Source organism: Pinus tabuliformis, chromosome 1_2, assembly GCF_031772625.1.
Source record: "Pinus tabuliformis cultivar Carrire ecotype Pingquan chromosome 1_2, CPIR1, whole genome shotgun sequence".
NCBI classification, from domain to species: Eukaryota; Viridiplantae; Streptophyta; class Pinopsida; order Pinales; family Pinaceae; genus Pinus; species Pinus tabuliformis.
The window spans coordinates 222,954,203-222,975,461 of NC_142298.1; positions in this window are offsets into that span (position 1 = coordinate 222,954,203).

The window sequence follows — 21,259 nt, forward strand, 5'->3', positions numbered from 1 at the left end:
TGGCATAAACATAGTCGCGACCAAGGAGAAGACTAAAGTCTAAAACACCTTGGGTAACCAACACGTCTATATAGACGGTTTTGCCCCCCAAAGTAATAGGGAACTTCGGGAGAACTCCTAGAGATGGACAGGCTCCTCTGTCGAAGGCCAACAGATTTTGAGTGACTGGCCCGAGTTGCGGGGAACTTAAAGCTTACCAAGTAGTGTACGACATAAAACTGACAGACGCCCCTTCATCCAAAACAGTGCCAGGTACTGCCTTAGCACAGGCATGTACTGTGATCTGGAAAGGCATATGGGATGGAAGGCGACCGTCGATTAGGCGATTCCAATCAAAGGAAGCGACCAGACTACTTGATGGGGGAATCGTATGATTGCCCCCATGTGCTAAAGGAACCGAAGGAGAACCTTCGGGAGAGGCTGGGTTAGGAGAGTCATTTCGGGACTCAGGAGAATCTGAAGAGACGAGAAAAACATGGGCATGATGCTCTTCCGAAACAGAGTGAGCGAGCAGTAGACTCGAGTCCACACTCTTTCCGACCAATGGTTGGTCTGGAACAGGCTGGGGACAGCCGGGTTCGGGAAGAGGAGGCTGGACAAGAGAAGAATATGAATCAATCTCTTTGTCAGCAGGGGAACGATCTGCGGCTACAGAGAGACGTTGATAACCAACGGGAAGTTGGGGTGAAGGAGCTGTAAGACTTTCCAAGACAATGGAGGCTTTATCCATGAGTGGACAAAGGTGAAGGGGATGATTGCCTTCACAAAGTTTACAGGGGATTTGAATCTTCCCTTTTCCCTTACCATTCCCAACTGATAAGGTAGCATTGCCGTGAGCTTCAGAGGACGATGAGGGGCGGGCCAGATCATGAGACCATACTTCAAGTACCCTGGGGATGCTAGGACAATCACGAAGAAGATGGTCCCCCTTGCATAATCTACAAGGAAATTTGACCTTCCGCGGAGGTGTGGAAGGGTGCCTGACTTCGGGTGTACTCGAGGGAGTAGTTGCGCTTGTAACCCCTCCTTTGGGAGCCTTCTTCTTCTTCGTCTTCTTCTTCTTCTTCTTAGCCGCCTGGTTACTTGAATCCAGACTTTCACCAGGCGAAGTAGAAGATGAGGACGTAGAAGTAGGCGTCGAAGGGGAGAGGTCCACCTTAGAATCCACATGATGTTGTTCAGGTGGAGGGACGGATCGACTAGACGGTGAGATGGCAGGGACCAAAGAGGTTGAGAACAACCAAACCAACAACCCAACAGTTAACCCTGGAAGGGACAACGTTGCCATATAAGGAGCACCAACATTTCCAAAAGGAGCGAAATGACCAGGGTTCCCGTCAGAGGGGATCCCTGGGTTGGTGAACCCCGGAAACGTTGCCATCGAGAATGAAAAGAAACCTACTCAAGCTATCGCAAACAAGATCTAATCGAGTAAATGTGAACGCGGCCGAATAAATTTTAAGACACAAGGACACAACTTGACCTTTTCATGTTTTAAGAGTCGAGAAAAGGACAAAAAGGTGACTCTAGTCGCCTTCAAATGTTTTATGAGCCCAAAGTGACAAACTGCTCAAGTGAGCCTTTTCGTTTAAGGAGTCTGAAAAGGATCAAAAGTGACTACTCTGGAGAGACTAGGCAAAGGGTTTACCAAACAAATCTGTAAAACTGCATATACACCTTGGCAGTCATATGAAAACCAAGGACTTCCCGTACGGCAGTCAATCTTCCCGAATGCTGTGTTCGATGCGTTACGGCTTGTAAGGCGGCAGACACGGCTTCCTGTGGATAAAGGATGATAACCTAGTGCGGTATCCCCTATATACGCGATGGTACGTGAGAGCTCAAGTCCGTGCTAGACCACTATTGAGTCACAAAAGGAGGAATCACCCAACCGTAGAGTGAAACAACAGTGACTAGGTTTAACGACGCCGGAGAACTTCTCTAGCCTAGACCTCTACTTAGTGAGCATTATGTTCCAATGCGTTTTTAAGTTCATTCAATTCATTTTATGGTTGATCTTTAGTTAAGTTTTTATTTCCAGGTCCTACCGTATGTGATCTCTCACAATTCCCTAAATGCAAGCTATATGCCAAAGAATGTCATTTCGTTCGATGAATACTAACTATGAGAGAGTTGAGAATTTTCAATCAAACAAAATGACCATAAAGAATCAAGAACCACTCTAATGCAGCTAATGGCAATAAATGAAACTTTTCTTTAAAGTCACCAATCAATGAAAAGCTCTAATTTCCATTAACTAATTCAACGCAAAAGAGATTGTTCGTTTTCTTTTCAATGGCAAAGTGAACAGAACAAATTTTGAGAGATAATAACACCGAGTAAAAGAAACAAACTTCACTTAATGAGAACACAATCAAGTCCCCGAAAACACCAAAACAATCCTTCAAACCAAAAATAAAATACAAAGACCTCTTATGAGCTATGTGATCCAAGCTCAAATGAATCCAAGTGAAACCCAAGCGATAAAGAAACAAATCACTTGAAAAAAAAAAACTTGACAACTACTGAGCGAATGCAAAGGAATAACCACAATGTTGACCGGACGATCAGAGAACACGAAACACCTCTAGGAGGCTCGACGCACAAAGCCACTAGATGCCCTAGGGCTAAGATGTGAAACCGATAGAAAAAAGCAAACACCCGAATGATGAAGGTCTAAAAACCAGTCGAATCAGGATCAAACTCCAGTAATTGAAAAAAAGGTAGCTAGACACAAATCCAAGCTCAGAGGGCTTAAGGACAAGCGAACTTGAAAAGTTAACAGGCCTGGCGCGACTGTCAGGCTGCAACTCGCGCCTTTATAGGATTGTCGCGGGTTGTCTTTGAGCAACATGCGCCAATTGGCACGACTGTCAGGCTAAAAAGCGCTCTAATCAAGTTGGCTAAGTCAAAAAAAAAAGCAAGCAACCCAGGGCTTGAAGACAGTATCTAGGCAAACCAGAAAGCAAGAAACAGCAAAAAATTCAACCCAGAAAGCTATCTAAGCAATCAAAGAAAGAAAAACCAAAGAGACAAGACAAACTCCAAGTTGTTTACAAATCAAACAACAAGCTAACTCCCCAGCGGAGTCGCCAAATTGTTGTGGAGGTAAATCCTCTCTGCGGACAAAGAAGATCCCTACTAGCCCAGACCGGGTCTAGCAACAATCAAACAATGCTACCACGCAAGTTCCTAATTGCAAATAAGAAGTAGACGATGAGAACCTACTTGGATTCCAACGCTAGTGTTCGTAGAAGAGATGTCGTCCTCGTTCCTTTGCCTCGGTCGGTCACGATCGCCACGATCTCCGTGATTGGACACCTGCACGTGCAAAGAACAACACAAATACAAGCATAAAATCCAATAGATGCAACTATATATCAGTCAGAAAAGATATAACTCAACATCAAACATAAAGCAATGAGAGTGGAACCATAATGATAGTCATCTATTATTAACGAATAACAAAGAAGAATACAACCATTGTTCTGACGTCAAATCCTCCTTTGGTTGGGTAGTTAGCTACACAAGTCTTGAAAAGCTTGTTGGGATGAGGGACAAGCCTCTCTCTCTTTGGGTGACAAGAATCTCCTTACTTAGATTTGGCCTTATGGGTGCAAAGAAGGATCTTGCAGCTTCAAACTCTTGAACTCCTGGAATTATGAGTATTATGACTGTAACTAGCTTGCTCAAGGCATAGAGGCAAGCTTTTATAGATAAAGAGGGAAAGAGATAGGATCAACCACATTATTCATGGTATTGGCTTTATCACTTGGAAACTTCCATGAAAGGTGGCAAACCACTTTCCCTTCTATGGAGATTCGAAGCCAAACCATCCTAGCTCAACATAGATTCAGTTGGTGAATGGGTTGAAGAGAACCTTCGGGAGTTTGGTCGTTGAAAACTTTACTCAATTCGGTTGGCGCGAGTGCGACTCTGGGACAGAGTGCCAATGGTGCGCCCTTTATAGAGGATTTCCCTCATTGGCGTGGGTAGTAAACTGTGAACCCGCGCTAATGTAAAAAGAGTTGTTTTCATGAGGATTTTGCAGGAGATGTCTTCAGGGCAAATGAAGCTCATGCTAAGAGGAATATGATGCAAGTGGTTTCAGGTCATGTCACTTCTCACATGTCCCAAAATGAGTCCTCCAGTATGCGGGTGAGGGATAACAGGGACGGTGACAAACGATGACAAATTGCTGTGTAACAGGCACCTTACAAAGCTTTGCCCCGGATCCTTTCTTTATGCAAGTTAGGAACGACCAATCCTATGAGTTTAAAGGGTTGAGAAACTACAAACTAAGAAAATAAATGGTCACTCTTCACTTGCATGCAAAAAGGTTTGCATGCCCCCAGGTATAGCGAAAAATTCCCAGGTTACCATATGAAAGCTCTCCATCTACGTTGCAAACAAAATGCTTCCTTAGCGATGTCTACCGAAATAGACAAAGGCGAGTGGCGCAGTCGCCTCCACTCACATAACTTTGACGAGGGAATCTTATTCCAGTCTAATCCCATTTTCCTAAATGGATGGGTGTGTCAGACTAGTCATATATCCTCCGCGGAAATCTACCCTATACCCAAGGTTTTCCTGCTGAAACAGACCAGAGTACATGCCCCCTGGGTTTCAGTCATGTCCTCCCAAATCACTCGCGCTCATCAGGTGGATGGACTGGAGATTGATGAGACATTCCTTGCATGAAAATACCATTTAGGGATGGTATTTGACTATTTGCTATGTGTGAGTCAAGGAATGAAAGCTATTCTATGAGCTTGACCACTCATCCTTCATGAAGAAAACACATTACTCTAAATAGTGAGGAGACAATGGCTCCCATGCAATAAATATAGTCATGCCCAAGAGTAGATTATAATCCAGAGGTCCTTGGACTACCATTACATTCATGTGAACGGTTTTCCTTCTCAATGTTATCGGCACATTGGGAAGGATCCCTAACAGTCGATTGGTTCCTTTGTCAAAGCCTGTTAGATTTCTCATCTCAGGCAGAAGCGATGGTGAGCCAAGCGCTTTCCAAGGAGTTGAGGAAAGGATACTCATAGAAGCCCCTTCATCTATGATGGTACCAGCCATGATCATTCTGTATACTTGTACAATGATTCGGAATGGTACATTGGCCGGTACCCAAGGTCTACCTAGTAGATTCCAATCGAAAGAAATGACTAGGTTACTTGGAGGTGGGATCGAATAGACGACCAGATATGACTCTGATGAACTTCCTTCCTGCGGTAAAAGAACGGGTAGACTGCCCCCATGTTCATCGAAGTCTGTGTTTACAAAAAGAATTTGGACGGTTTCATTCTCATTCCCTTCGGTGATTGTGTCATCTAAAGATGGACCTTCTGAAGACAAGACTAGGTCGACTGCCGCCTCAACCTTTTGAATTTCATCTGGTATGGGTTCAACGGGTTTATCTTCAATGACAAATGCTTCAGCTGAACACAATGGCGTGTCAGTCATATTTTCAACCAGTGATGGACTTGGCAAGAGCTTCTTATATCCAAGAGGAAGCTGTAATGCTGAAGACAGACGGTCATCCAAAACTCTTTTAGCTTCGTCTAGGAAGGGACAACAGTGGAGGGCATGATCGCCTTCACACAGTCTACAAGGAAATTTACATTTTCCTTTTTGTCCAGGGATTTCATTTTCACTAGTTGATGGTGTGCTCTCAACATGATTGTCAGAGGTTGATGACACCGGATTGTGCAAATGGGGAGACCAGTCCCTTAAGATCTGAGGGATGTAGGTACAATCTCTGTGGTAGTGGTCTCCTTTGCAAATGACACATGGCGATTTAGGCCTAGAGGGTGAAATGTGTGGATTTTCACTAGATGATGCATGGTTGCCCCCTTTCACCTTTGGCTCCTTCTTCTTCTTCTCTTTCTTCTTCTTCTCCTTCTTCTTCTTAGTTACTTAGTTTTGGGCCTTATCGGCTTTATCAAGCGAAGAGGAAGGAGGAAAGGGAGAATCAGATGAAGTAGAAGGTTGGGGGGTAACTTTAGTATCATCTAGTTGTTGACTTGATTGTTCAGGAATTATGGTGTTTTGAACGATGGAGGTCGAGAAGAGCCATATTGGCAAGCCAATAATCAATCCTGGAAGTGACATTGTGGCGAGGTGCACCAACATCTCCCCAAGAGGAGAAAGGACTAGGATTTCCTCCAAGGCGAACTCCTTGGTTGGTGGACTCCATTTTCCTCAACCTAAGACCAACGTGGGAATGGTGATATTATTCCAATTAAAATAAATTTTAGACGCTTTGACACCACTTGTTTTCTCAATTTTTAAGAGTCGAGAAAAAACAGAAGATGACTCTAGTCGCCTTCGATTTTTAATGAGCCTCAAGTGACAAGTGCTCAGATGGACCTTTTCCTTTAAGGAGTCTGAAAAGGAACGAAAGATACTGCTCTGGAAATCTAGATAGAGGGATTATCAAACCAATTGCAAAACTACAGAATACTTTTTACGGTACATCAATCAATCTTCCCGAATGTTGTGTTCAGTGCATTGCGATTGATAGGGTGGCAAACACAGCTTCCTATGGATAAAGGATATAGCCTATTGTGGTCTCCCAATATATACTCGACAGTACATGGGAGCACAAGTCTGTACTAGCACTTATCATCTCAAAGAGGAGGAATCACCCAACCAACATTGAAAGCGACAGTTACCAGGCTTTATGATGCCAGAATACGTCTCTAGCCTAGACTTCTAGATGTTGTGCGTTAGGTTCCAAAGCGTTTTTAGGTTCATTAAATTTATTTTACAGTTGATATTTCTTAAGAAATTTTCCTTTCAGGTTCACCGCGTGATGTAGATGTACAATTCCTAAAATGCAATCTAAGATGATAAACAATCGTTTAATCTTCTTTTTGCAATGAAAATCCTAGCTACTAAAGAAAGAGAGATAATATTCTTTCAACATAGAGAAGAGAGCACACACTAGATGCATTGTCCTAAATCAAACCAACAAGCAGTCTAAATGCAAATGCACATGCATGTATTTATTTTCAGCTTTCTTAATATGTGAATGACAAGAAGAATGCTAAGTACAAATCTGAATTATCTTTCAAAGCGACAGTACTAACAAATTTCTCTTCAAAATGAATGGAAGATAATGACGACACTTTCCTATTTTGAATTGAAAAATGCTTTCGACACTTGAAAAATTACTAATTCAAATCAAATACAAGAGTAACTGTATAATCGACCATCAAGAACAATAGAATTCTTTTCTTTGACTAAAAACGACACTTGCGACACTTTCAAATCAAAAGACAACAATTCAACTATGCTACTACTTTGTAGAAGAGAACTGAAAATGGCGGAAAATACATAAAACATTCATAGTTCTTTGCAAAATGGAGGCAGAATGATGGAAAGGAAGGGGGTTTCCACAGTGTTATGCTGATCATAGACAACAAAACTCCAGAATAGAGCTGAAAAGAGTGAAGAAAAAAAACCAAGACCTGGAGGCAAAATTAGCCTTTTCTGATCATCGCACCTATAACACAGGGAAACAGGGATGCATCCCACCTACTGCACATGGGAGGTGTGATGCATATTGGTTTCCTTGAAGAGAAGGTGTGATGGTACCAGGACGAGACTTTACTTGGCTCTTGGTCACAGTCTGCAGCTCAATTCAGGGATTTAAGCCGAGCAAATGATGTACAGCAAATAGAAATCACAGGGACTGGTCTAATGATGTTACTAGAGCCACCACTAGGGAAATTAGAAGGTTTTCAAATCAATTGTTCAATTTATAAACAAAACCCGGAGATAGACTGAAGAAGCATTGATATACTTTGCACTTGCATAGCAAATGTAGTTCGAAGGCTAGCTGGCTTGACTTCAGGCTCCGTCTGTAAGTTTATAAAACAAGCAAATATAGAAAAACAAACAATCTATTCGCACCCCAATGGAGTCGCTATTTTGTTATCGGGAAATCTAGTGTCCACTCGGAGCTGCTAGTCCCACTAAGACTGGTAGCTATCTTAGAAACAAGCAAACTAAAACTACTTTATTTTCCTTTATGAGAAGTAGATGAGAGTGGAATGAAGGACACCAACCTCAGCCTTGCGCTTGGTTCCTTGCTCGGTTCCTCTCCCTTCTGACAGATCCTTGCTACTTCTCCTTTGTCTACCCAGCTTCAAAGAGCACCTGTGGAATAAAAGTAGCATAATACTATCGAAGAATAGAGATATACCATCATAAACAATATAGGACCAGATATATATTGACCACACAAATGCATATATCATCAAACATACAAGAATGTGGAGGAAAACTTGAATAGCTTTATTACTAATCAAGAATAGAAAAGAGGATTAAAACCAATTGCTTTGACCTAGTGTCATCCTCTAGCATGAAAGCCCTTCTTTCACTTCATGAAAAACTTAGATCACCCAACACTATGATATTCCAACAAGAAACCAACAGCACTTCCTTACAAGATACAAAATTCTAGCCTCTGGATCTCTGGGATGAGGGATCCATATATAGATGATTACAGGGGGGGTGAGCCAGCTTCTGGGATTCTGATTAGTGTCCTCTCTCTGATAGTTCTTGATTCCACTTGGAGTTTGATGATCTCTTACTCATCCCTGGGTGAATTCAGAGAGGCAAGTGTCACAGGAGAAGTTTCTGGAAGATTCCATGATCATCCACCTCGCAATCTATCTCTACCATTTGTCCACTCTCAACCATCGCACCCCATAGAAGGGATTTTCAGTATGCATCACACCTCCTGTGTGCATTAGGTGGGATGCATCACACTTTGACCATGGAGCAGGTGAGATGGTCCAGTTTTGACCAGTTTTGAGTAGGTTTTCATGGAGAACTTCTAGGAGATGATGTAATCAGCTGACCTTGTTCTTTTAGGGTATGGAACAACACTTTTAGTGACTTAAGAGCCCTTGGTTTATGGAAATGTTTGGTTGGGGTTGCAGTGCCCAAAAATGTCTATAAAAATATCACATCTCGATGACTTTTTAGTCCCACAGATCGTCGCGTTCTAAACTTAAAAGACCTTGTGGGGGTCGATGTTGCGGTATAAGGTGAAAAACATCAGGGCGCGGGGGGATAAAACCATTAACAAATGGATTTCATCGAGAAACCAGGGTTGTGCCTCCCCTTCTCCGTCCTCCACGTGGCATTGACGATTGGCAGATTGGCAAGGTCATAGGTTTGAAACTATAAGAAACTGTCGATATTACGATATGGACCAAATCTTGCAGAGGGCCGTGTCTTAAACACAAAGGAGAGCATGCAAATACAGGGATTGACAGGCCTCTTTCTCTCTCCTCCAGGTCACCACATGGTAACCTTTGATTGGTTCACCAAACTGACATGGCAGTACAGATGCTGATGTGGTGGGTGGACACGTGTCACTTAGTTTCAGCATTTTCAGGGGCCTTATGGGGACATTTCTAGGTTCCATGTGTCACCACTCATAGGGTGGCATGTGGCACTTATGATGCCAGCCCACGGACCGACGATCACAATGGTTAAGGGGAAAAAGCTAAAGACATTGGTGCTGAGCGATTGTTATATGTGGGACTTCCCTTCTAGACACGATAAAGGATTAAGACAAGGTATATAAGAATTAGGGGAATTTTGAGGTATAAAATGGGCCTCCTAAGAAATTTGTACAACCAAAATAAACTTTATAGGGACCAATAGGATTCAGGATGATGATGTCAAGCATGGGGGATGATTCACCATTTTTAGAGTAAAAAGGTAAAAATATAAAAAAATAATAAAATCATAAAACTTCTTTTTCCCCTCATATTTTCAACTTATCTCCCTAAGGTTTTATTCAAATTTTGAGCGAGAGTACTTATTGGATGTAAAAATTAACTCCTCATCCAAGGAGTACTCATGTTGCATAGTTCTAATGAACCCCACTACACTAAAAATGAGAAATACATGAAAAAATCGTGATTGCAATCACATTTTTCATGTATTTCTTATTTTTCATGTAGAAGGGTCCATTAGAAGTATGCAACATGGGTACTCCCTCAATGAGGAATCAAATTTTGCATCCAACGAGTGTTTCTGCTCATAATTTGACAAGTTGAAAATACGAGTTGAAAAAGTAGTTTTTCTTTTTTCCTTCTAAAATTTGATGATGAAATCTAATCCTATTTTATTATTTCCACTATTATTTATAATTTCATTAGGAGGTCCACTTTAGACCTCAATATTCCCCTAATGGACCTCGTGTCCAGACCATTAGCCTACTCCAAAGAAAAGGGTAAGGGGCCTTCTCCTCCCGTAGGCGATTTTGATATGCAGGCACTTCCCCCCTGATGTGATATATTATGAGTTGCGATCTATAAGGATCTTGGGTCTGGGAGATTAGCCGATGAGGGACTTCTACGATATAAATAAAAAGGCCCCCGCATAGCCATTGAGAACTTCAGCACCAAAACACATGAGCCCTTGGTTCCAGCTCCCAATCACATGTGAAACACTACATAGGGGATTTTAATAAAAGGGGCCTAAGAGAAAATCAAAAGTGATTCCCTATTCATTTGTTTTAAAAGATTAAAGGCACGTGACCAAACAATTGTTTGCTACAGCATAAGGAAACCAGAGTGCTAAAAGGATTGTGCAGACATTTAAAGGGGCAGATGGGCTAGTAGCTGTAATAGTTAATGGAGCATGGCACTACCGTAGATCAATATGGGGGGAACTAAGGAAGTCTTAATGGCATGGCATGGTGCTCCACTCTGTTACACAGAAAAGGACTCAGCCTATAACATGCCTCCATAAGTTGGTGTCGAAGGTAGTCAAAGGAGAGTTGACAAAAGCCGGTCGATGCAACATTAAACTACCTCAACAGAAGAGAGAAGCATGACAACAGTAGGGATGTGGCTCCACCCAAGGCCTCTACTAAAGAAGCAAGGGGACACCTCCTCCTTCCTCTCTCGACTTTCTTTCTCTGAGAATGTATTTTGTAATTTTCCAAGAAAGGGATTTGATCCCTCTTGTATTTATAGATATGTGGTAGCCGAGTCTGACAGAGCCAAGATGGCTAGTCTAGCATGATAGCTCAGGCCGAGACTCAGATATTTTGATTGTAATTCAAATCTCTCCCCCTCTTATTATAAATAGGGGGATGAAACATAATACAAAGGTTCCGAAATTTTTTAGACCCATGATGGGTTGAACTCTGTGTTTCCATTTTGGTTCAATATGTTTTTATGGGACTTCAGTAATATCATGGCTGAGTGTATGGACTAATTATTGGGCCCTTTGGGATAACTGGTGTTTCCCTCTTGATTCCAAGAATGATTAATGTGCAGAAAGTTCCTCTTGGTAATCTCATTTCAGTTGTGTTCTTCTTTCTTTGAAATAATGTAATTAACGCAGTTGTTTCCTCTTCAATCTATGGATCTATATTAGTTGCTTTAGTAGAGAGAGATACCCATGTTATGTTTGATCTGAAACCTTATTTTTATCCTCTATTTCTATCATCTCATTAGAAAACCATGGTTTAGGATTCTATCTTGCTTACAACCCTATCCATTGAATTCCCCTTTCTTCTAGAACATTGCTACGTAGGATTATGTTTGTTACAACACTATGCATCTATTTCTCTCCCTCATTTCCTCCTCTCCACCATCAATACAACTTCAGTTTAAGCTTTGTCATTTTTGTGTGTTGGCCACCAGAAGGAGAAGTCATTTCTCTTTAAGATTTCCCAAATACCCCCCAGTATTTCAATCCATGATTTGGCATGAATCTACCTCATTGAAGGCTTATTGAAACAAGCCCCCTTCATACCTTTCTACGTGACAATTGGCGTGTTGCAAACCCCTCACATATAACTTTGTAAGCACTCATCTATTTAATATGTCATAGGAACTAGTCTACAATCAACCCATAGGTTGTCTCTAGGGAGATTTCCTTGCCTCCTGTTGCACTTGTGCTGCATGGTGCAAGATTTAGCCACAACAGGCCAGATACAAAATGTTTCCAACAAGTTGATGGTATAAGGTAGCATCAACTTTAGGGGAATTACAAGTGACTCAAATGTTGGTTCCAAATTGAAAGGGAGACGGGGTTGGATTATAGTATTCCATGTGAAAGTGGCATAGAAGATCACATTCATACTTAGATTGGGAAAGGGAAATACCTTCTTTGGATTGTAAGACTTGAAGACCAAGAAAATAATGCAAGTTTCCTAAGTCTATCATTTCAAACTTATTTTTAAAGATGGAATTCACATGGTTTATAATATTGGGATCACTACGAGTAAGGATAAGATAATCAACATAAAGAAAAAGAATGATTGGATACTTGCTTTCTTGGTGTAGACAATATTAACAGAATGACACCTAGAAAATCCAGTATCTAAAAGAAAGCTATCCACTTTTGCATGCCAAGCCTGAGGGACTTGCATGAGACCATAAATATATTTCTTAAGAAGACATACAAGGCTAGAATCTATTTGTATAAGTTCAGTAGGTTTTTCCATATAGATTTCTTCATGCAAGTCCCCATGCAAGAAGGCGGATTTAACATCCATCTGATGGACTTCCCATTCGAAAGAGGAAGCAAGGGAAAGAACAAGGTGGATAGAGTTCATTTTGGCAATAGGGGAGAAGGTTTCAGTATAGTCAATGCCTTCAACTTGTGAAAAACCCTTACTAACAAGACAAGCTTTATGTTTATCAACTTTTCCATCTCGTCCAAACTTGGTTCTGTAAACCCAATTGCATCTAACAAGTTTTCTTCCCTTCGGAAGAGAAACAAGGTCCCATGTATCATTTTCCAATAATGAAAGATATTCTTCATTCATAGTTGTGTCCCAATCTGGATGGCTTGAAGCTTATGTAAAGGTTTCAGGATCATAAATTGTTGAATCTTGAGCCAGTAAAGAAGAGGATCTATCGAACTGAGAACATGTACGACACTAATCTGTAGGATCACCTTAAGATCACCTATTTTATCCTGAGTAGCATGAACACATTTTGGAAGCTAAGGAGCTAAAGGGGTATCTCGAGAAGGTGGGGGAGGATTTTCATGCTCTCTCTCATCATCCGAGGAAGGAATATTTTCGGAAGTAGAAGGGATAGAGAGAGGTGGCACATCCGTTGAACTTGGCTCATATGTCGGTATATTTTCAGAAAACTTTACATCTCTTATAATGATAACATTTTTGGATATAGGTTGAAGAAGTCTATATCCTTTGATATTCAGAATATCCAACAAAAATACATTTTTCACTCTTAGATTCTAAGTCTTTATGTTTCTCATTTGGAATATGGGCCGATGCTTTACTTCCAAAAACATGAAAGTGACTTACATCTAGTTTAATTGAGCTCCATACTTCTTCTAGAGCGATATTCTTTAAAACCTTAGTAGGAGTGTGATTTACTATGTAATTTCCAAAGTTAATTGCTTCTGCCCAAGAATTGCGACTAAGTCCTTTAGATTGAAGCATACAATTATCCATTTCCTTTAAGGTGTGATTCTTCCTTTCAGCTACACCATTTTCCTGTGGAGTATATGGAACAATATGTTGCAATTGAATTCCATGCTTAGTGCAAAAGTTGATGAATTTGTTGTTAACATATTCTTCACCATTATCAGATCTTAGCTTAATAATTTGATGTCTCGATTGTTTCTCAACAAAGGCCTTAAATGCCAAGAACATGGTAAAGACTTAACTCTTGAGTTTTAAGAAGTATACCCAAGTGCGTATAGAGAAATCATCAATGAAAGGTAATAAATACTTGTAGTGAGAGAATGAAACAACTGGAAGTGGACCACATAAATCACTATGCACAAGCTGTAAAGGGGATGAGGTGTGCCAAGAGAATGCTTTTCAAAACTATCATAATGATGTTTTCCGAGTACACATATGGAACAAACACCATCTCTGCTAGATACCATAGGAAGACCTATCACCATATTTTATTTACATATATTTCGAAGAGATCGATAGTTTAAGTGACCAAATCACTCATGCCAAAGATTGCTTACTTCATCAATATGAGAAACAAATATTAGGGAAGAGTTGATGACCCAAAGTTGTTAAACTTATACAACCTTGTAGAATCACTAGTAATGCCAGTAGCTGAAATTTGTTTAGGATCTCTTAGGTCCTTAATTACAACATCATGAGGTGAAAATTCATCATTTTTACCTTCACTTGAATGAGTTATCTGATATACAGATAGAAGCTTGCAGGATAAGGTAGGAACACATAATACATCATTAAATTGACCATTGTCTATATCAATAGTTCTAGTCACTAAAACACTAAGAGATCTATTATCACCAACATATATATTTTTGGTGTTACAATCATTTAAAGAAGAAAAATGGCATTGTTTTTGGCCATGTGATAAGAAGCTCCAGAATCAATGATCCACTCATGAGAATGAGTAGAAGAAGATACATTTAGCGCATAACCAGGCTGATATGTTTGACAACCTCATGTAGGAAGTGTTATTCCTGAAGATGAAGTTGAAGTTGAAGAGTTATCCAAATGGATGTTATGATTCTTCATTCTTGCTTCCAAGGCTTCCATCTCCTTAAAGCATTTGGATTCTTTGTGGCCATCATGATTACAAAAGTTACAATGTGTATCAGCCTTCTTCTGTTTGGTTTTAGTTGCCTTATCATTTTGTTGAGTCGATTTTTCGTTGTGATACGAAAATTTCTTAGGACCCTTGTTTGGTTTAGGACCATTCTTTTTAGGATGTTGCCTCTTAGGATTCTTTGAACTTGGTTTTTTCTATGCTACTAAGGCTTTGTTAGAAGAGTATCCAGTATTAAGAGGACCAAGCTGTAAGAGTTTTCATTTCTCTCTTATTAAAGAACCACAAAAGGCATCAAAAGAAGGGGACCTCTAGTCTTGTCCTTGAGAAATAAAGGTTTCTCTAGTAGAATGGAAGGTGGAAACAAACACAGAGTAGGCTAGTACTAACTTAGTAATAATGGAATAGATAAGGCTACCATCTTCTTTCTTAACCTTAACACATTCCAAGAGAGGTATAAGGGTCTTTAACTTCGACAAAAAATCTTCAATGAAAGAAAAATTATTGGAGTCCAATGTAAGAAACTCATTTACGAGTTTATGGGCTCTAATTTCATTTTTAATTTCCAAAAAATTTATTGAGTTGTTTCATTGCTTCATCAATTTCTGCGATATGGAATCTAAGGTCTGGAGAAATAGACATCCCTATCAAGCCACATGATTGATATTTATTATTTTCCCATTTTTCTTCCTTATCTTCATCTTTAGGTTGAGACTCTTGCTCTGCGGCTATACTATAAGGATCTTTACTTCTAAGTAAATCCACAATGTAGGACAACCATTGGAAGTAGTTGGTGTTGTCAAGAATAACTAGGCATGGAATTTCCATTTTAAAAGAAATTGAAGCTGTAGATGCTAAAAGTAAGTATTCCAATGGAATGATCTCGAAAAGTTACGCTAATTAAAAAGCACAGCTCTGAAAACGACTTCGAGATGAAGAAGTTATGGATTTTTGAAGAAAAGTTGTTGAAGATGTCGACGAACCACATGAATATTGGGAAGTGAATGATAATGTTATATTTAAAATAAACCCCCCACCAACCCCTTTCCAAACATAATCTAATTACCCAAGTCACTTTTACAATGCTACTTTATGAACTATCCACTAAATTGTAACTTAAATAAAAGATAAAGTGACTTTGGAATTATAAGTGACTCAATTTTTATAATGGGTGAGAACACTTTTACATAAAGTAACTTTAAAACATAAGTTACATGTGATTTTTGAACAAGTAACTCAACAAAAAGAAAGACTTGAACTGAAGACCACTATTCTCAAAAAGTAACTTTGGACCAAGTGAGCTATTTGAAAAGATTAGTAATTTTTGGAAAAGAGGAAAGGTTCTTTTTCTTTTTGCTCGCTGAAGCTTTGGAGTGCGTGCTTACTCAAAAAACCCCTTTTTTCCCACAAAATCAAAACAAACACACAAACCAAAACGAACATGCAAAAGTAATCAAAGCCTTATGGCTTAAAGTTAGTTTTATGCAGAAACTATATATTTTCCTCAATGTTTCTTGTTTTCTGAGATCACACTAAGGCGCGATGGAAAATAGCATACACATGAGGAAAATATTTTCTTTCTATTTTTGGTTTGCCCAGATCGCATAGGTTCGTGGTGTAAAGAGAATACACATAAATGAAATGTGTAGATCCAGTAATAAAAAATAGAGAGATAAATCAACCGAAATAAACATAGAGATAAATAACTAAAACTGCAAATGAAGAATGTATGCCTTCAGATATTAAAAATGACGTAGTTAGGCCTAGCAGAATCCTTTTCACGTGAAGTGACATGGGTTCCTCACTGGAACAGATGCTCCTAACATGATAGAGCAATCCTGTTGGCCCGAAAGTGGTCAGAAACAATACATATAGGAAACGATAGTCAGATGCAGTTGTACTAGCTTCGGATTTGGATCACCAATGAATGAGACCCTCGAATAGCTCTGATACCATGTAGGAATTTACAACATAAGTTCCTTAGATATAACACGAAAGGACAACACTAAAAAAAATATCATAGATAAGTACACTAGTATTATTAACGTGGTTAAAACCCTCAAAGAGGGAAATAGCCCATAGCCTGAGCCAATGTGGCCACTTCAGGCAATTTATTAATGTAAAAGAAAGAAAATTTACATAAGATTCTCTCATGAATGGTCATCTAACAAATGACCCTCCATGCTCTTTAAACATAGATCATAGACCAATCGGGTGTTAAGCCATAGATCAAGTGTCAGTAATACTAAGGAGAGAATGAACCGTCATATCGCTTCATGTTTAGAACATATTGTGACTATCGGATTGTAAGTTAAAAAATGTAGATACTAAGGAAACACACTTTACCTAACTATACACTAGACCAACTTGTAATTAATTATTTCCTATGTGTTGGAATATCCTAACATCAAAAGGAGAAGGTATTCAATTTTTTCTTTTAAAAGTTTCCACACTTTTGACCAGTGTGTCGATATAAAATATGAAAGAAGTTGGTTTTTTCTAAATGCATTGTGCTAGATTATGGTCTACAATATATTTCTATTCAGTAGCATATATATTTATAACATGTGTTTTTGGTGGAGATTTATTCATGAAGAGGAGGATAGGAAACATATTGAATATCTGAAGACACAGAGACAACAACAAATTGTAGGAATGACAACTTCAAGTGTAAATACATTGACAACTAACTCCCATTTGTCAAGGGATCAACAATTGAAGCAAATATCAACAAGTAAAATATGTTTAGGTTTTCTTAAAAGTATAAATACTCCTTACCTAAGCAATGCACACTCTCTTGTTGTGTTAGTCAAAAAGTTCTCTACTAAAGAAAACAATAGATTTAGTTCACATCAACATCAATCAAAGCAATTGAAGGAAATTGTTAGTCAATCCATTTCTTCTCAGTCAATACTAGAGAGAAAATGTTGATTCCTTGAGACAAAATGTTAGTTACTCCAATGAGACATACTCCAGACAATGGTAAGAAGAGCAGTAGACAAGTTATTTTTACCAAGACAGAAAATGACAATGATGTAAAAGCTAATGGTAAATCATCCATTTCTTCTACGATTGTTACAAATGGCTCTAATGAAAAAGGCAATGTATACAAATGGGTTAAACATTTCAAACAAATAAAATGGCAATGTCTATAATGTTAAGAATGAAATCAACCCAACTTTAGTTTTTCAGATTAGGGAACACGTTTATAGATTAAAATCTAATGGCATGGTTTTAAAGTCATCTACAAATTACTTGGATAGCCTGAATTCAAAGAAAAAACAATATCTCTTTGAAAATAATATCTCTTCATTTGTAAACAAATTAAATGGCAGGGCCCTAAAAGTTCCCTTAGATTTGAAAAATGGCTAGAAACAATCACCTAGATAGTGTTTCCATGGAGGCCCTTGGCAATGGTGAAGAAAGTAAACTAGATAGTAATGCCATAACTATAAAATCTAATGAGGATAGAGATTTATATGTTATAGAGAATCATATTAATGATTCCACAACACGAAATGAGGAAATTAGTAAGTAGTTGAAATCATACCATTCGAAGATGGTAGAATATAAAGAACAAGTAGAAATATTTCCTCTAGATTATAATTTTGGAAAGAGAGGAGAGGATTCAACCAATTCAAGGGATTTTTATACTCAAGAATCAACCTTCTCATTACCTATCTTGAAGTTGGATCATTTTTAGCAGTATAAATATTTCCATTCCACAACAGTGGGAGGTTTATTAGATGAAGGATTTGAAATTGTTGTGGTCATTAAAGTTGCCTCAACTCTAACTCAAGTGGCTACATGAGATTCTCCCAAGTCTAGGAAACTTGATATGCAGCCAAATCATAGGAATAACTTTCAAGCTTCATCTTTCAATCTTCAGAAATGTGATCTCGAGGAATCTTCTAAAGCAACAATTGTGCATAACACATGTTTTGATGATACAAAATCAAAAAGTTTTGAGTTCATATTAACATACGAAAATGATATTGCCTCTGAATAAAATGGAAGACTTCTTTCATGATGAGAATAATGTTACTAATGGAAGATTTTAATTGTCTTTTTAATGACTTAATTCATCAAGGAAGACTTCTCATCATCAATGCAAACTTACTCTAAAGATATTGTTAATGATATTATGTTCAGATTGAAAGTCGATTTTGTACTGGTAACTAAAAGTGGATTATTCTCATCATCAAGGAAATTTGTGTAAATCATAACAAAGTAAATGAAAATACCCCTTAGAAAATTTGTAAGGTCAATAGTCCAAAAGAAATACACATATGGTTTTTTTTTCATATATTCAATAATGCCTAAATGACATTGATAAAACAACTTCAATTTCCAAGTTAATTGAAGATGGATAAATATTCAAATGTTTATCTATAAATATCACCAATGAAATGATAGTTTCCAAAAGTTTGATATGGTGAAGTTTCTTAAGCCAACCTATAGTAGATTTTTTCATACTACATTATTTGACAATGGCTATGAGAGTTAAAGGGGATTTATGTATAACTGTCATCAATGACAAGTGGGCATTCAAACAATTCCATTGAGATTTGGGCATTCAAGCATTATGATTAAGGTGGGGCATAATATTTTCAATAGTTATTTTTAGGATGATGTTAAATTTGTAGTTGATTTCATTGAACCACTATGTGGTATGATCCACTACATGGAAACAAATAGATGATGTTTAGGAGAGATATATGAAAGAATTATCTGTGTGAGAGAATTAAATCCATCACCAATAAGATAGATCCCAACTTATATCCATGATTAGAGTGATGTATAAATGGGCATAAAACAAGTTGATCACACTTCACCTTATGGCATCTTATTCCTTGAATCCAAAATATGATATTGAGAAAGAAGGTCCCCTTTCAAAAAAATAAATATGGGTAATGGAGGGATTCCTCACTACATTGAGTAAAGTTGATTGTATATGTGAGAGGAGGCATCCATCATCCAATGTTAGTTTTCCAAACTTCTATGTGGACAAGGTAAGTTTGGCACAAAGGAGGTTAAGTATAATAGGCTAGTCTGCATAGATTCAATAGATTGGTGTGCACTTCATAGTAGACATATCTCAAAGTTTCAAAGATTTTCTATATGATTATTGTCACAAATTGCTAGGTCCTCGGCCATATGAGAGGAATTGTACTTGGTGTTTTTCACTCAATGAAGAGAAAATGTTTGGATCAAAGATGCAAGAAAATCTAGTTTACAAAAACAATTCCCTTCAACTCACTTCTTGGAAAGACCTCTAGAACTATGAAGGTACTGCTAAAGGATGGGATTAATTTATAGTGCAACATCTATCTCCTAAACCCTTTTTTACCTAAAGAAATTGATGGAGTTGGGAATCTAGATATATATGCTTCAAATCAAGTTGATTCATGTATTTGTGTTCTAGTCTAATATTCTATTGGTTATTATAGATTTCAGGATTTATCGTTCGAGCAATCTGTTGTGGTATTCAACAACCCCTCCATTTGTTAATGTTAATAGTTAATATTACATTAACTAAATGGGGACCCTTTAAAAAATTCCATCCAAAAAAAAAAACTTAGCATTTATTCATTTCTTTTATTTTTTGAATAAAGCGAAGATAACAATCAAAATCTTTTTGGGAACTACTAAAGACTTACCTTTTCATATATAGCATGTCTAAAACCCACCAAAGTACCTTTCTAAAAACCTCCAAAATCAAGAAAACTGATTAAATAAGGGCTCCATGATCTAAATTATCATAAAATCCAATGAAAACAAAAGGTCTTAAGCTTTTTAGGCTTAAGTCTCACATCGCATATCACGGCTTATAAAGAACTCTCTCTTAAAAACAATATAGCAAGATTTGCGAGTTGTGAAACTGCGATAGCGCTTCGACTTTTATCGCATCGCATTTTGGGCATTCAAGAAAAAACTTTTCACTTACCATAAGCCGATATTGTGAAATGTGATTCGCACTTTGACCCACACCTTAGAATATTAAAATTAAATATTTTGAGTTTGTCAAGTCTATTGAATAAGATAAACCTAGCGATTAACTATGTGTGAAACAACTAGTCAACGGCTCGCATCTAGCATCTCGTAGACACATAGCAGGAGGTAAGAAAGCTAAAAGGAATATCTTGCGATATTGTGATATTGAAATATTGCTTTGCAAATCACACAAACTCTATCATCGCAGTATAATGTCTTGCCACCCTAGGAGATTTCATCCCATTTTACGACACAAACATTTATGAGCAATAAAGCTAAGGGATAATGAATCATTAGTGGGAATTAGTGGGAAATAACTGCATTTATGTGTGAAAATCCATTCAACTCGATACAATATCTTGTTACGTGCATTCAAATAATGCTTCTTTTACCACCTTTACAAGTTATCTACATTATTTCATTTTTACATTCATCTTTGAGTGTCTAATATCTTTTGTTCTTCATTTCAGGAAAAACTCGTAGAGTAGAGAATTGAGAACAATAGGGAAGAAAGGCAACATTTTTGCCTCTGAGAAGACCGAGATGACTCCCCTATTCACAGATACCACATGCAGTAGAAAGGGAGGAACCTCTACATGGGAGACTATGTACAACATACTGTAGGAGGAAAAATTGAGGATTATGGACACAAATGTTATAGTTGACGGATGAGATTCCTTAAATGCTTCCAT